Source organism: Chiloscyllium punctatum, chromosome 38 (genome assembly GCF_047496795.1).
Source record: "Chiloscyllium punctatum isolate Juve2018m chromosome 38, sChiPun1.3, whole genome shotgun sequence".
Lineage (NCBI taxonomy): Eukaryota > Metazoa > Chordata > Chondrichthyes > Orectolobiformes > Hemiscylliidae > Chiloscyllium > Chiloscyllium punctatum.
Window position 1 is genome coordinate 48,915,465 of NC_092776.1, and position 17,920 is coordinate 48,933,384.

General features: G+C 40.7%; 1 protein-coding gene across 2 annotated transcripts in view; it reads left to right on the top strand.

Moving 5' to 3' along the window:
* Positions 1 to 1,184: 1,184 nt before the first annotated feature.
* The window catches only part of sgms1b (sphingomyelin synthase 1b), a 185,629-nt gene continuing 168,893 nt past the window's right edge, over positions 1,185 to 17,920 (top strand). For both annotated transcript variants that reach the window (XM_072557846.1, XM_072557851.1), the window contains exon 1: positions 1,185 to 1,304. The gene's annotated coding sequence lies outside the window, so the exon portion shown is untranslated. The remainder of the gene's footprint in view (positions 1,305 to 17,920) is intronic.

The following is a 17,920-nucleotide window of genomic DNA, read 5'->3' on the forward strand; positions in this document are numbered from 1 at the left end:
CCATACCAAATACATTTGATCACAGGCAGTTTTGAGGCACCACCTTTGAGTGTCCTTCTGAAAAGATGTTCCCTATTCCTTATTCCATGAATTCCCCACTGTAATGCCATGCTGACAGGTCTATAACAAGAGGACAAGGTTCGCAGTCCTCCAATGTTCTGACAGATTGTCATGAGTCAAAGAGGATTAGAGAGTGATGACCCTAGCCTCTGCTATTTCTCACTTGTTTTCCTTAGCAGCCTGCGACATGTTTCATCCAGGCTTGGTGACTTATCAATTTTCAAGGATGTTAAGCCCTTAATGCTTCCTCCTCCACTGTATTTATCCCATCAAATATTTCACACTACTCCTCCTTAACTATGATGTTTGGATCATACCCCTCTGTGCAGACAGATACAAAGTATCCCTTTGGAATGCTCACTTGATCTCCCTCCTTAAGCAAGTTGCATTTTTTGATTTCTAATCAGCCCTATCTTCCCTTTGAGTTTCTCAAACTTGTAGCTATGTCTGTCAGAAGATCTGCTGTGCCAGACTCCTCTGTCTTGTGCCATCCTCACAGATCCACTAGAACTCATCTGCAGCCTTTACTAGTAATCTACAATATCTGGGCATTTATCCAATTGTTACATACGAATCCTTGCTGTTTTGTTTTATAGCAGCATTTAAACTGTGATTCATTGGCTAAAAAGCACTTTGGAATGTATCGAGGGTGTGAAAGGCATTGATTTAGATGCAAGTTCTTTCCTTATTACTCACTCACTCACCAAACATCCAAAACTTCATTTCTTTTACCATCTAACTGGCTTTCCTGAAGAAAGACCTACATCATTTCGCTCAGTCCTGCAGCTTTCACAATTTTAAGGCTGCTCACCCCCACCACCTTCTCAAGGGCAATTCGGAAAGGGGAATTAGTACCAGCAATGTTCACATCCCATGATGCGGGATGCAGACAGAAAAATAAAAGTGTCATGAAAACCCCCTCTACCTTTTTGCATTGCCTCTCCAGCATTGTTTGCTGCTCGATTCCAGTCTCCTCCAGCCCTAGACAAGCTGACAGCTCCTGTTGTGGATCAGGAAAGAAAAACATCCAACCTCATTGGCCGTTCTACAGTCTGAAGATGTGAGGTAAGCAACTCTGGCAGTGGCATCTGGAAAACCGGGCAGTGGCTTGAAAAACTTTTGTTTCCATCATTACCAATCAATGGAGTAATGTAGCAATAAATTGGATTAACAACCCGCAGGCAAGAGACAGCACAATGTTGTTTTTAAACCACAAAACCACAGCAGCTTGGCAGAGGCTAAAGGTAAGGCCATTGATACCTCCTTTCCTTTTAAATAATATTTGAGCTGGATTCATTTATTTTTAACATTGGTTCAGCTAATACAGCAGGTTTGCACTCCAGCAATCCAATCAAGTCCTGCAAAGTAATTGACAAAATAATAAGCAATGTCAATTTATATTCTTTGACTGAATTATAATGGAATATTTTAGTGAAATGTTTTTGCTATTAAAGAATAGCATATTCACAATAAAAATGAACTGTGCTGAAGTATTTGGATGTTCTGTCTATCAGGAGATACAGGAAGTTTAGGCATTTGTTGTATTTGAGCCTGATAGCCCATGGGCCCTATATTTGACTCTGTGTAAAGTTTGACAGGACTGCAAATGGAATGAAAGTAAGAGTAGTACAAAGAAATGCAGTAAGAGTGATAGAAAGTGTTTCTTCTCATTTTCAAGGCTACTTATGGTCATGTTTCCAAGCTGCAACATGTTACGGTACATGGGGAGTGAATGGTGGGGGTATGTTGGTCTGTTTTTCTATGTCAACCAGCCTGGCAGGTATTGGAGTTGTGCCAGTACTGATGCAGGCATTTAGGTGTCCTAGAGATGTGAGATGCCATCCCACTGACCTTGTATACCCTGGTATGGCTGCTGCTGGAGGGCATCAGCAGGAAGATCTTGGCATAATTTCCAGGTTGCAATCTAAAAGTTGTTGCGCAATTGTGTACAAGCACGTTGTGATACATAAATTGTAGAAACCAAAATCCATTTCTGCTGTACAAGGTAGTTAGTACCTGAAAAGGTTTAATAATGTGATCGGTAAACACCGTCCATTAGGATATGAAAGATTGTTCCTGGGAGGAGCTAATGTGGATTGTTAGTGTTGTACTGGTGTGCAGTGTGTTGGGTTCGACTGTTCTAATTTACTGTAGCTGATAGTGTGTCCACCTACCCTTACATTGAGCCTAGTATCTTCCAAGAGACTCATATAGGTTACCATGAAGGACTCTCCTTATTAACCTTGTTTAAGGCGCAGTGTCCCTTAGGTTAAACTATCACCAGTCATCTCTTTCTAATGGAAGAGCAGCCACCATGTAATAAGTCCATAGTGATTGGAATGAGGTCAGCCAGGTGGACCTCATAGTTAACATGGTCCAAGCAGGGAGCCCTGGCTGACAGATATAAACAGGAGGGTCAAGAGTTCTGCTCACACTAGGAGTTGGCTCTGAGCTAGCTGGGTCAGTGTCATGCAATTTGCATGTGTAAATAAAGAGTACCTTGATGTGATATGAGCCTTTGTGGAGTTATTTCAAAGCCTTTACTATTTGTCAAGATTGAAGCCATTTTATGTTGAAGACTAGTACCTAAATGAAGGACTGGGAGCAGCAAATCTACCCATAGGTGTCCCAGATTGTTTAACCACACCCCATAACATAGATGGTGACATTGGTGAGGATTTTGCTAAATGTAAATAGTAACAGCAATGGTCATCAGAAAATTTCATTTAGCTGTGCTTAACATAGACTAGTAACACTGCTAACATGGCTGTGCCTAACATAGACTGAAGAGCACTGTCTGATGAAATGGCCAGTTCTGTAAAAGCCACAGCCACCTGAAGACAAGAAGCAAGGAAAGAAATTCCAGTCAGAAAACTGACAACGTATCTCCAGCAGCTCAAAATCAGCCAGAGCCTGTAAACCTCTGTGTAACTAACGGTTTAAAAAAATCTGTCTGTAAAAGTTCTAGTTGTAGTGAAAACTATTGAAAATACTTCAGTAGCACATGAAGAATTGAACCAAAGCTGTAAGGGGAAATGTCAGGATGAGATACCCCGAATGCAGTTGTCAGTATCAGCTACATCAAGTAGATTAATTCCTTTGGAGAGAGGAGTGAAAATCTTTAGACTTGAGAAAATATTCAAGCCTGGAAACCTAAGGAAGTGCTGAAATTTATACAGTTAGTAAATTATCGTTGTTAAAATCCTCTGAAATTATTGGGAAAGGCTGTGAAAATGATCTTGAGAGAAGGATATTTGCTAAGAAACTTGTTAAACAGCAGACAATTAGAGTGAAAATAAAATCACAAGGGTTTTGTAAAACTCAATGTTTTGAGGGAAAACCTGATTTTCACTGTGCAACTGACAATTCCCTTCGTGATTCAGTAACAGCGGAACGCCATTTTTTTCAATCTAAAATGGCACAGAAACCATTGAAGAAAAAGCAGAAGGATCATGAAAGCCATGAAGGGGAGGGGAAAGTGGTTTAAAATTGGGTAGAGTATCTCAAAAGTGGGAGTAACAGGTGAAGCTAGTTGTTTCACACTGCTATGCAATGGCAACATATGTTGGTGTTTGTCACTAACAGGATGCTGCCATCAAGCCAAGTTAAAAACACAAAACAGTAACATGGAATGTCACTTTCAGTGTCATTATGATAGCAGGTGGAAAGGTCATACATCCAAAAGTGTAGCGGATCTTATCAAACAGCATGTACCTTCAGCTGTTCACAACAAGCAAGGTGTTGGTTGCAAATAGGCAAAAGTGAGGACTGCAGATGCTGGAAACCAGAGTTTAGATCAGAGTGGTGCTGGAAAAGCACAGCAGGTCAGGCAGCATCCAAGGAGCAGGAAAATCGAGATTTTGGGCAAAGCCCTTCATCAGTTGATTGCAAATAACCAGCCGATGAGCACCATACTTGCAACACTGTGTCCTGCATTAGTTGTAATTCTGCAATTGGACATTTTCTGGATAAGCCTGATTACATGAAAAATTACATTGACCAATTTGCAATTGCCAGTCAGTCTAGCAGTGTGACGAACATGCATTTACAGGAAGCCTGTTATATGTATACACAGGATCTATTCAGACAGAAAGAACATATCTGTACACTAAGCCTATCACAACTGAATGAAAGAGGTGACAGCCATTTGCTAATTAGTATTTCAGGGCAATGCAATGACCAATCAGAATCATCCTGCCTGGATTCAAATGTAAACAAAGTCTAGAAGTTGACTGTTAATCATCATTAATTGTTGCATTCTCTATGGCAAAACCTCTATTAATCAGAGTCCATTTGCAAACCCATAATCACTATTCTCACATGCAACATAAATGTTGGTTTTCCTCATGAATTGGTATTCTTGCATATTGTCCTGATGAATGCAACACAAAAATCTTGTCATAATTTGTCTTTTTTCAGCAATACTCCAGGTCTGTACTATCAACCAACTATTTGTATAGTATTTCTTCATTTTAAAACATTTCAATGATTTTTAAATGCTTGAAGATCCTTTTATCAGCACAAATGGAAGAATAATTCTGAAATATTTAGAAGCTTACACCTTTAATAGTAAAACTTTACTAGCAATTCATCTTTATTATTCACTTATTAAAGGAAGAAGACAATTAATATATGTGAAGTGATTAACCAATTTTAAAAAAACTGAACAGTAAAATTCGCTACATTTACAAATCAAATCCTGCAACAACTTTCAAGTAAGTCATTTAAATAACAGAAACAATTGGAGTTAAATGCAATAACAATGGAGAATGACATTACACCTCCAAACAAAATTAAAACCACAGTACCATCAGACAGGAAATTAAATAGGATAATGTGGAAGAGGCAATTCATGTGAGACAGAATTGATTCAGGATTACAGAAGAAGCCCAGAGAAGAACAAGTAAACACATTTCTTATTCTGTAAATCTGTTAGCAGGTTGTATTTTAAAACACCAGAATGTAAAAGGTGAGACAGGTATTTTTGATAATATTGTAAAAACATTTGACAATTACTTTACATCAAGTGTCAATGGAGAGAGCAAGACTTGATGGATGAACACAGCTTCTGGGAGAACGTACTGACAACTTTATTAATTTTTGATCTTTACATGTTATCAGAAGTTTGTGACTGTGGTCATTTGTAATTAAACAAAGTCCAAACAGAATAGTCATCGAAATTTCTGATACAACTCTTTTTTTAATAGATTTTTTATTAGAAATTTAACATTTTTACAAGTTTACAAAAATAAACAAAACTCTCAAATACAAGCATTGATATACAATTAAATCATATATACAATAGCCAAAATTTAACAAAAGAAAAAAAAATACCAAAAAAGAAAAAAAAACAAAACTCAACTTTCTACTAATCTAACCTACAACTAACCAGAGTGTATGCTCGGAATGTGTTAACATCAAATGTAATAAAACCCGTATTTGTGCGGGATTTCTCTCCTAAGGGGCCCCAGACCAGCCAGGTTTGTAACCTCGATTAAATAAAAGCCCTTGTTAGGATAGCCGAAATATCTGTATTTATGTAATTCAAGAAGGGCTGCCATATTTTATAAAATAATTCAGTCTTTCGGTGCACCGTATTTGTAAGGAAGTCAAGGGGAATACATTCCATAATTAATCTGTGCCAATTTGAAAGTCCAGGGGGGCCCTCAGCCACCCAGTTCACCAAAATATTTTTCCTTGCACAGAAAGAGAGAATAGAAAAGAGTCTCTTCCCGTACATGTCCAGGGAGGGAAAGTTCGAAAAGCCCAAAAGGAGAGATACAGGGTCCACTTTAATTTCCATTCCTAAAATTTCTGTCAGGGTACTTGCTACTTTAGTCCAATATCTATGGATCTTATGACAGGTCCATAGGCAATGTACAAGAGTGCCCACCTCTATTTTGCATTTGGGACACATTGGAGATGCTCCTGCCTTAAATTTTGCCAGTCGAACCGGTGCTATATGGGCCCTATGAAGTATCTTCAGCTGGATAGCCTGAGTTCTGTTACAGATAGTAATTCTTCTAGCATTTTCCCAAATATCATTCCACGTTTCTATAGAGATTTCTAGTCCCAAATCCTGATCCCATGTTTTAATCAGATTGTCTATATCTCCCGATACTTCATCATGTAGTAAATGATAAATAGTACTGACGGAAGATACCCCCACTGGTCGTAGGACACTACATTCTCTATCTGATTTATAAAGACTATCTAATAACGTAGTCTTCTTCTGTATATAATCTCGAATTTGGAAGTATCGAAAGAGGTCTCCATTAGGTAATCCGAATTTCTGACGCAGCTGTTCAAAAGACATCAGGACCCCATCCTTAAATAGGTCCCCTGGACATGAGATACCCCTGGATCTCCAGAGTTTAAAAGTGGCATCTGTAAACCCCGGTTGGAATCCCCATGCTCCCACTATCAGAGCATAGGGGGATGCTTTATGTGAATTACCCTCATTTTGCCGCATTATATTCCAAGCCTTAATTGTGTTTAGTATTATAGGGTTTTTACAGTGATCTGTAATGATTTTCTTCTTGTCTGAAAATAAGAGGTTAATAAGTGGGTATTTTACTTGAGAGGCCTCGATGTCCAACCAGATTGATTGTGGATCAGACAAGACCCAATCAGCTATGTAACTTAATAGGGAACTTAACTGATATTTCCTAAAATCTGGGAAGTCCAGTCCTCCCCTTGTCTGTGGAAGCTGTAGCTTCTTCAGCTTAATGAGGGGCCGTCTATGATTCCAGATAAAGGAACCCAGCCAGCCATATAATTTACGTAGAGCCATCCTCGGCAGCATCACCGGAAGCATTCTCATAGGATATAGGAGACGGGGTAGGACATTCATTTTAATTAGTGCTATTCTACCCAGCCAGGAAATTGGAAGGTCTCCCCATCACTGGAGGTCCTGCCTTATCCTTTCCAGTAAATGCACAAAATTAGCCTTGTATAATTGACCAAATCCTGGAGTAATAAAAATGCCTAAATATAAGAAGCCCTCCAGGGACCAACGAAAGGGAAAAAGGGATCCGTCCACTAAGTGGGGTGTCATAGCAAGGCCACCCATTGGCATAGCCTCCGATTTTGAAAAATTAAATTTATAGCCTGAGAATGCGCTAAATGTATTAATAACTTGGATTAGGCGAGGTAAGGACATCAGAGGATTACTAAGGAATAAAAGAACATCATCTGCATAAAGGGTAATTTTATGTTTACCTGTACCAATCCTCGGGGCCGTTATATTAGGATCAGCTCGTATAGCTTCTGCTAGTGGTTCAATTATTAGCGTAAATAACAATGGCGAGAGAGGACATCCCTGACGGCAGCCCCTACCCACACTAAAGCTATCCGAACCTAATCCATTGGTAACCACAACTGCTTTGGGATCACTATACAATTTTGAGACCCATTTGGTAAACACCTTTCCAACGCCAAACCTTTCCAATGTGTAAAACAAATATGACCATTCAACCCTATCAAATGCCTTTTCCGCGTCTAATGAAACTACTACTCCTGGTATCTTTTCCTGATGGCAGGCTTGAATCATATTCAAAACCCTTCTAATATTATTGGATGATCTACGGCCCTTAATAAACCCCGTCTGATCCTCCTTTATAATATGTGGCAGTACCCTTTCTAGTCTCAGTGCAATCTTCTGGATCCTTTCCTTTTTTAAAGATAAGAGAGATATTTGCCTCTTTCAGCGAAGGCGGGAGACAGCCCTGACTATATGCATAGTTATACATGTCCATAAGTGGACCAGCCAATACTTCTGTAAATTCTTTATAGAATTCAGCTTGAAAACCATCTGGGCCCGGTGCCTTACCGCTCTGAAGTTGCCTAATTGCATCAAGTATTTCTTGGACTGTTAGAGGAGCATTTAGGACCAATACCTGTTCCCGGAAAGGTCAAATTTTAAAAAAATGACTGCATCCTCCTAGTCCTATCTTCACAATCCTGCGATTTATATAACTCAGAATAAAATTCTCTAAAGATCGCATTAATCTTTTTATGATCATGAGTTAAAATACCCGTACCTTCCTTGATAGACATAATAGTCTGAGGGGCCTTTTCTTTCTTTGCAAGAAATGCTAAATATTTACCCAGTTTGTCGCCATATTCATATAACCTTTGTTTTACAAATAATATTTCCCTCTTAGCCATTTGAGTAAACGTAGTGTTTAGAGCTGTCCTAAGAGCCTTAATCCTTTGTAATTTAATAATAGAAGGTCTATCTGTGTATGCTGTTTCAGCTGCTTTTAAACGAGCTTCAAGCAGACGCTGTTGTTCTCCCTTCAATTTTTTCTGGGTCGCTGAGTAGGAGATGATCAAACCTCGCGTGTAAGCTTTGATGGTCTCCCACATCATTGATGGGTTGCTAGCCGTACCTAAATTAATTTCTAAAAAAGTTTTAAATTCTTGAGAGAAGTACTTTACAAATTTACTATCTTTCATTAGGAAGGGGTCCATACGCCAATGCTGAGGGGATGTCACATTGTTCCTCGACTTAGTTTCCATATATACAGCAGCGTGGTCAGAAATTGCTATACTACCTATTTTACAGGATGATATGGAATTTAAAAAAATCGAGGGGGCAAAAAATATATCAATTCTGGTATGGCATTTATGTGGATTGGAATAAAAAGAAAAATCTCTGCCCTGTGGATGAAGACATCTACTAATCCTAATTCTGTGTTCAGATCCACCAGCTGTCTCGATCTAGGAGATACTCCTACAGTACTCTTGGGAATCCTATCTATTTCCAGATCCATAATACAATTAAAGTCTCCCCCTATAATTATATGACGAGCACCAAAAGCCATCAATTTTGAAAAGGCTTCCGTTATAAATTCAAAGGGGTGTGCCGGGGGGCAGTACAAATTTAAAATCCCATATTCCCCTCCATTTATGAGGGCTTTGATCAAAATATATCGTCCAGATACGTCTTTTTTCTGATTTAGGATTTTGAAAGGGAAATTCTTCCGAACAAGAATAACAACTCCCCTGCTTTTTAAGCTAAAAGAAGAAAAAAAGGCCTGATCAAATCCACCCTGTCATAATTTCAAGTGTTCTTTATCCGACAGATGTGTCTCCTGTAGGAGAGCTATATCAACTCTTTCTTTCTTAAGATTTGATAATATTTTCTTCCTTTTGACTGGCGAATTACTCTCCTTGACATTCCAGGTGCACCACTTAACCGACTGATCAACCATAATCGTCTTGGCAAATCCGAGACCCTCGGGAGGGGAAACCCTATCCAGAACATCCCAAGCATAGAGCATATAAAATTTACAAAAATAAAGGCTCTCTAATACACTCACAACAGTATAATAAAAAACTATTTCTAAATAAAAAAAAATAAAACATACCTAAGTGGAGATTTTCCCCCTTGTTCCCAGGGGGTGTTACTTCCTCTCCAAAAGTCCATCATATCCTCTCCAAACCAATGCCCCACCCTTAACCCAGGCGCTCCTCAATAAAATGAGGAGAATTCAGATATAATACAAAGCTAGAGTTAACAGTAAGCACCCTACCCCCTCCCATACCAGCACCTGGATATATTTGGTAATGTTAATACCATATATAAACATATAACTATAAAATTACAACCTCAACAAATAATAATTAAATATAATAATACAAAATAACAAGGGAGAAACAACCCCACTCCTAAAGACAGAGGTAAAATAGAATAAGGTAACCACCTCCCCCCACCAACATTAACCAAACCCCCAGTTTATATATATATATATATATATATATACACATATATATATATACACATATATATATATACACATATATACATATACATACATACCCACATATATACATAAAATAATAAAAGAAAACAACCCCAAGGTGGGGGGGGGGGGCGGGAAATGAAATCAAATCCCTCTCCCCACCCCCCATGATAATATTAAACAGTAAGGTAAGAAAATAGAAAAAAAAGGGGGATATACACCAAAGTGGGGGGAAGGACAAACCAACATTCATAATCTCTTACAGTTTATCTAAGAGTGTCCAAGAATTCCTTAGCCTTTTCTGGTGATCCGAAGTTATACACGGATCCTTCATGGTTAAAGCGTAGCGTCGCTGGGTAGCATAAGGAGTACTGAATATTTAAGTCCCTTAAACGCTTCTTCGCCTCATGGAATGCCTTCCTCTTTTGGACCAGAGCTGGGAAAAGTCCTGGAATAACATGATCTTGGATCCTTTAAAGATCAAAGCTTGGGGGTCTTTTCCAAGATTTCTAGGAGCTTTTAGGAGTATCTGCCTCTCCCTATAGCTCTGCAGCTGGAACAGGACCGGGCGTGGGCGCTGGTTCGAGCCGGGCCCGTGTATTGCGACCCGGTAGGCCCATTCTACCCTTACCTGGCCTGATCCAGCTTCTAGATTTAAAAGCTGTGGCAGCCACTGCTCCAGGAATGTTGTAAGCTGGCTTTCCTCGTCCCATTCGGGAAGGCCCAGCAAACGAATATTTTTTTGACGACCTCGATTATCAAGGTCGTCAATGTAATTCTCTAAGGTCCGGACTCGCTGTTCGAGAGTCCGGACCTGATCCACGGCCGATTGCGCTGTAGGTTCGGAGGTCGCGGCCTTTAGCTCCGTCCCTCCGACTCGGCGCTTGATTTCCTTAATGTCTCGGTCGTGCTTTTGCAGCGCGGCCGAGAGTGAGTCCCATCGATTTCGGGACTCCTCGATAAAAGCGTCGGTGTTCGCATCCAGTTTGGAGATCATCTCTACAAGGCTTGTCACTGTAGGTAAGTCCCCCGGGGCAGCTGTGGACGCCTCAGCTGCAGCTGGAGAGGGTGGGGGAGGGGGTCCTGCTTGCTGAGAGCTGCGGGCTCCCTTCCCTTTGGTCATTTTTACTAAATATTAGATTGTTTAAATTTAACATTAAACAACTAATTAAATTAAATAGCTATTTTAAATGATTTGGTGAGTGTAGTGGGGGTGGGTGACCCACTTTACCCAAGTCTTGGGAGGAGCACTATAGACTCAGACTTGCTGGGTCGCCGCCATCTTGGATCCCCCCGATACAACTCTTTTACATAAGTTATAATTAAATGGGAATCTCAAATTGGAAAGAAGCATTGGGAGTCTGGTGGGAACTAAACTTCAAAGACAGTTCAAAAACATCAACTTCGCTCAAGAAGTCCATCAGAACTTGTCAAGTTATTTAGGTACATCACATGTCAGACTGGCACAGTGCATCATTAAATCTTTCGTTGTGAGAAGTTACTGTTCCAGATCGAGTTTAAAATCACATGACCAGAAAAAAAAACCGCCAGTTTTGTCACTAATGCAACTTTTGTAAGAACAGTAGGATATTTCCAGAGAATGTACAAAAATCAAAAAATAACCATTGAACCCAAAGACCTATAAATGTTTCAGTGCGTAATGAGGTTAACATCTTACAGAAAACAGTTTTGCCAAGAATTGGATCACATATCATTATGTAACAGAATGATACCTTTGGAAACTATGAATCAGTCTTGCCTAAAGGTAATAAGTGACTTATCTGAACCAGATCATACAGGTCAATATCATCTGATTTGGTCCAAACCTGACCCTGGGTGAGTGTTTATCAGCTGAAAGAAATCCCTTGCTCGAGGGGAGCGAAACTGTTGCCATCTGCAAGCAGAATATCACACAAACCCAAATGAATGCTGAAAGCTGTCTTAAAGTGCAGAGGCCAGTATTATGTGGACAATCATCAGTAACCAACACGTCTCATGCAGAGCCAAAAAACAAGATCCCTCTTAAAAGTCTACAATATTTAGGAAAACCACAATCAGCTCTGAAGCTAAGCACCAGTGATCAATGGAAACTTGCTGAACTGGAAGAAGACTTCCTTGGCCTCACAAGAATTTTTTTCTGAACTTATGAAAAAATATATACAACTCACGACTCACTGCATTGGTGTCTGAATACTTTTTGCGACCAGAAGAGCAGAAGAAACGATTGATTTCACAGGTTTGGAAGAATTATTCAATTATCTTTCAACTTCAACCATATTCAATAAATCTGCCCATATTGTAGCCGCTTGCCTTTCTCATTTGTTCAAATTGTCCTGTTCCTCCACCTCCAGCTTCATCACTTCCTCAGCTTCTTGCCTGGTGCACAATTGAACGAACAACAGAATGGCAAGAATGTGCAGTTTGAAGCATCCAGGTACAAATGTGATTTCCACCTCATCAAAGAACCTGTTCTGTCATGGTTTCCTCTGCCTCTCCATACTGACCCCATGTGCATTTTTGTATGTGTCATAGAAAGGAGGCACAAACTTCAAGATGATTAAATTGATGAGATGAATTGTTTCTCTGCATTTCCAGAGCTTCAGTGTCATCCTTTGTGCAGCGTTGCACTCCAAACTGCAAGACATAGCTTGTAGGTCTGGTGCTAGCCTGGATGGAACTAAATTGAAGTTATGAGGCATGGACACCTTGTCAGCTAAGGCAATTCAGTCCATGCCTTGCTTTGAGGTTGGGATTGTGCCTGCAACAGTTGACAGATCTCAAGCATAATCTTTGGTGAAGCAGTGATAACCAAAGTATTGAACTCCAATGACATTGAGGTACAAAATGTTGCTTGAAGATTGCCTTAGATGTATGGAACCCTATTCCTCCTTCTAAGTCCAGCCATTTGTCATGCTGCATCTATGGACTTCCTTTATTCTCCCAGACATATCAAAGAGACCATTCATGCTTGGAAGTGGCTTGTTTCAGTGCAAGGTTTTAAATCAATAAAACAGATACTTCAGCACTGGCCAGACCACTTGCTTTAGACTATAACCAAATACAAGAAAGCTCCAACATGTTAAGTTCCAGGTAAATGGATCATTCTCCAATTTGCTTTAGCACCAAGTATCATTTTTTGAGAGTTTATGAGAAACAGGGAGAACGAATGCAAACCTTCAGTTCTGCTGCCATGGATCAATTTCCTTTTACACTGGATGTCTGCTATGCTCCTAAAGTTGTTGACTGAAATACAGTGACTTCTTATCTTTCTGTGTCTGGTTTAATTATTTTTATTAAGCTGGATAGTGTTATAAATTTCCACTCACTCACACACACACAATGATTGGGCAGAAGGAAAAAGTGGAACAATAGTCCATAATCTTTGTTGAGATTATCTTTATGACTCTTCTGCTGACCAACACATTGCTTCAGTCATCTTTCTCCAGATTCTTTCACTGGTTTCAAAGTGACAAGGTCTCTGACTTTTCAGTTAAGACCACAGCTGTTGTAGTAACTTAAACAGGTTTACAGTGAGCTTTAACCATTCAGAACAGCAGATCACTGCTGAGCTGGGGAAGAAGTGAACACTTCTCTCTCTCTCTCTCTCTCTCTCTCTCTCTCTCTCACTCTCCCTCCCCCCCTCCCCCCCCTCTCTCTCCCCTTTTCTCTTTCTCTCTAAATTGTTCCCAGTTCCAAGCTGCTCAGTTACATGTGAACCAATGACACAATCGTTAGAAGTCAAAAGGTCTCTGCCATTGATAGCTGTTCCCTACTCCCATGTCCAATCAATCTCTTGATGCCAGCAAAAGCTGCATGTGCAGATGCCCTCAGTTCCCAATCATCTGCAATACAAATTTCGATTACTGTTTGTTCAAGTGGTTGTTTACACAATGTTTGGCAGAGGTAAGTGGTGAGTTGCTTTTCAAAACATGCAGCTGCTCTTTCAAGCACTGGTTTCTAAAACTCTTTCTTATTTAAGCCAACAGTTTTTAAAAACAAAAATAAAACGACATGGTCCTTTCCTTACCCTTGGTTGAGATCATTACCTCTGACATATGGTTGACTGTCTGGCACTACTATATTTCTGTGTCATTTTCAGGAGATGCAAGTTACTTACTCCAATGTAGCTCATTAACTTGCAAAATAATTTTCATAGTTAGTGGGCGCAGGAATATCTTGCTAGAATACAATCTACTGCACTGAATATCAATGAGAATCTGTTATGAAAAAGCCAAAAAATATAACAGAAATAAATCAGCAACAGTCAACTACAATAAAGGGATTGAGAAAATCATAGTGAAAGCAGAAATGTTTTATGTATAACAAAGTTTATTGAAGCTCTACAACAAGAGGTAATATTAATCTTTTTTGTGGCAGATATACACTGAAATACCAAAACATCTTGACATGCTGCGTGAAAATTGCTGTTCATCTCATTTGGTGAGTGATATGGAAGTATAGGACTGATCTCACTTCTATTTTTCATTAGGAATCAGACACAAGAGGTACAAGTAAAGTTCCAAATAAAAAAAACTGCAGATGCTGGAATTCTGAAACAAAATCAGATTGTTGGAAAAACACAGCAGCTCTGGCTGCTCTTGTGGGGAGATAGCAGAGTTACAATTTCAAACTGAAGACTCGAAATGTTAACTCTGTTTCTCTCTTCACAGGTATTGCCAGACTTGCTGAGTCTCCCCAACAATTTATATTTATGTATAACTGAAATGTGCTCTGTCTGCCAAAGTGTTCTCTATTTTGCTTTCTAGTGTTTCCTGGGTGTACGCAGACTCCAGACTGCAGTCTGTTATAGCGTTGTGTTGGGAATCATAAAGTAGAGATGCCAGTATTGGACTGGGGTGGAGAAAGTCAGCATTATATGACACCAAGTTAAAGTCCAACAGGACTTCAAGTAAACCTTTCGAACTATAACTTGGTGTCATGGGACTTCTTAAAAATGTGTTGCTGGAAAAGTGCAGCAGGTCAGGCAGCATCCAAGGAGCAGGAGAATCAACGTTTCGGGAATCCTGAAGAAGGGCTTATGCCTGAAACGTCGATTCTCCTGCTCCTTGGATGCTGCCTGACCTGCTGCGCTTTTCCAGCAACACATTTTTAAGCTCTGATCTTCAGCATCTGCAGTCCTCACTTTCTCCTAGTCATGTGACTTCTGACATTCACAATCATTGGTGCCAAGGCTTGCAGCTAGTTCCTGCTCACTCATCTCAGTTTTTCTAAAGAACAGAAATAAGAAGCCACTGAGAAAGCACTATTTCAGGAAGAGAAAACACGCTATTGTTGGATGTGCTCAGACCCCTCACATAGCCTCCAGTATGGTGAGGGAGGGCTCTACTCACCTTTTGAGGCACACTGTGGGGAATGCTTCCACAAGTGCACCCTCCTAAAAGACCCCAGGCAAAACTAATTCATTTCATTGTTTGTTTCGAATTTCTAATAACTTTGATCTGCATATCTCAGCAACCATGCAATGAACCAATCACATTGCTCACCTTCAGCAGTCGCTGTGCAATATAGTCAGTCTCGTCAGCTGTGGGTACAGTTAAAATCATATTATGTAGCTGTAACATCAGTCAGCATAGAACCCAGACTCTATTTAAGTCTGAAATATTAGAGTCGTGGAAATAGCTTGTGTTGTTAATAAAGATCAATATATTTGTCTCAACAAAAGTGCAGTCTCAGACCTCTCTTAGACTAATAGTGCTGTTTCACTCAAAAAACCACATCAAAGAGAATTCAAAAAGTGTAATATTATCATTAGCATCCCGAGCATGTCAAATGGCACAGCAGAAGAGGAGGCCAGTGTGTCTCAGCTGGTTCTTTCTTACATCTTTTTATAAAGACAATGATTGTATGTTTGAAAACCTTCAAGTTCCTTTCTCTCTCTTCCCCTCTTCTTCCAGAGTCACTTACATCCGAGAGCATTTTCAGGTTTTCTGAATGTAATGGTGGCCCAGTTGAATAAAGAGATGGTAGGAGACTCCTCTGGCTAACCATCCACCATTCCCTTCTATACAGCTGAGCTCATCCAAAGCTCTCATACCCACTTTCTGGATTCTATTGAATTATGTTCACAAACTGTTTACATGGAGGATTGGAGGGTTTGAGCAATAGGAAAAGGCCAAATAGGCTGGGGTTGTTTTCCCTGGTGCATCGGAGGCTGAGGAGTGACCTGATAAAGGTTTATAAAATGATGAGGGGCATGGATAGGATAAATAGCTAAGGTCTTTTTCCAAGGTGGGGGAGTTCAAAACTAGAGGGTAAAGTGAGGGGGGAAAGATTTAAAAGGGACCTAAGGGGTAAACTTTTCACACAGAGGATAGTATGTGTATGGAATGAGCTGCGAGAGAAAGTAGTGGAGGCTGATACAATTACAGCATTTAAAAGGCACCTGGAGGAATAGGAATGATTTAGAGGGATTTGAGTCAAAAGCTGGCAAATGGGACTCGGTCAGATAGGGATATCTGGTTGGCGTGGATGACTTGGACCAAAGAATGTTTCCATGCTGTCTGACTCTATGTCTTGCAATGACTTGCTTTTAAAATTTGCAACTCTCTACAGCCTCATGCCTCCCCATCTCTCCGACTTCTTGTAACTCTATAACTCTGAAAGATAATGGTGCTACTTCAATTCTGACCTCTTGCTCATCCTGATAATTATCTTTGTAATTGGTATCAATGCCTTAAGCCAAAGCTCTGGAGTTCCCTCTCTAAACTTCTCCTCCTGTTCAAACTGTTTGTCTACTTTCAAAATGCTCTCTAAAGCCTGCATCCTTGGCTAAGCTTTTGGTTATCAATCCTAGCATTTCCTATTTGTTTTGGCACAAAGATGTGTTTCTCAACAATCCAGGATATCTGGTCGGCATGGACAACTTGGACTGAAGGGTCTGTTTCTGTGCTGTACATCACTCTGATTCTATAACTCTATTTCAGCTGATGGGGGAATTGCAACAGGAGGGGGTACCATTCCATGTAGAGGGAGCACTTCCTCACCTTCAGGATGAGGTACTGTACCTTCCCTTAGTCTGTTCTACCTGAGGGGGTAACTGGGCAGGAACTGCCTGGTCACAGAAGCCCAGTCTGGGGTTTCACAGCTTTGTTCACCAACCTCCTTGGGGAATGCTGTGGATTTACTCCGCTGAGCTGTTACCCAGTCTTGGGGACAAACTGGACCCTTGTGACCAGGCTAGTTCTGTTACCCTCACTGGGTCTTTGGGTTGTGAAGGGGGGGATGGAGTCAGGGGGTGATTTCCTTGCTCCCTCCCTGACATGTATACTGGGTGCCTATGTATTGAGGGAGATCTTCTCCCGATGGGGCTGGGGGGACCTGTGTTTAGGGGAGCAGTGGGGACGAGGTTGGGGTGTTGGAAACCGGATGACTTGGAGTTGAGAGATTGAGGGCCAAAGACAACCGTCTGGGGGAGAGTGAATGCTCAGTAGAGGGTTCTGGTCATGATGCAAAGTCAATCTCCAATGAGGTTATGGATTCCCTCCACTGAGCTCCCCCCCCCCCCCCCCCCACCCCGTCTACCCCTGAGGAACACTGGGAGTACCTGGAGAAATATCTGGGCCATCTTGAGAGACTCCAGCTGGAATATTTTCAACCTGGTCTGGCAGGGCAGCTCTGAGTGCCTCTGGGGTCGGTCTGGAACAACTGGTGGTAGGTCGAGATGTCCCTTAGTGGGTTCCTGAGGGAAGCGAGGGTCCTGTGTGCCCTTCCTCCTCCGTCTCATTGAGGGGGGAATACAGATGCATGCACAATGCTGTTGGCACTCAGGCTACCACAGCCGGCCTCAACATCAAAGGCAGCAGGGAGTCACAACTCCGATTCTGAAACAGCATGGTCCTCCCTGATGGGAATTGTGCTTTTTGCAGGAAACACACACCACACGGGGAGACAGAGCCTACAATTCTGGTGGAGTGACCAGTTCTTTGGCCCCATATTTTCAGCTGAAGACCTTGAGGGTTAAGGAGCTGGTGCCAGACTATTTTTTTTTATTTCAAAAATATACTTTATTCATAGAATGATTTTATGGTCTGTACATTTGATCATGCCATACATATGTCCATATTTACAAACACAGATTCGACTTTATCCTT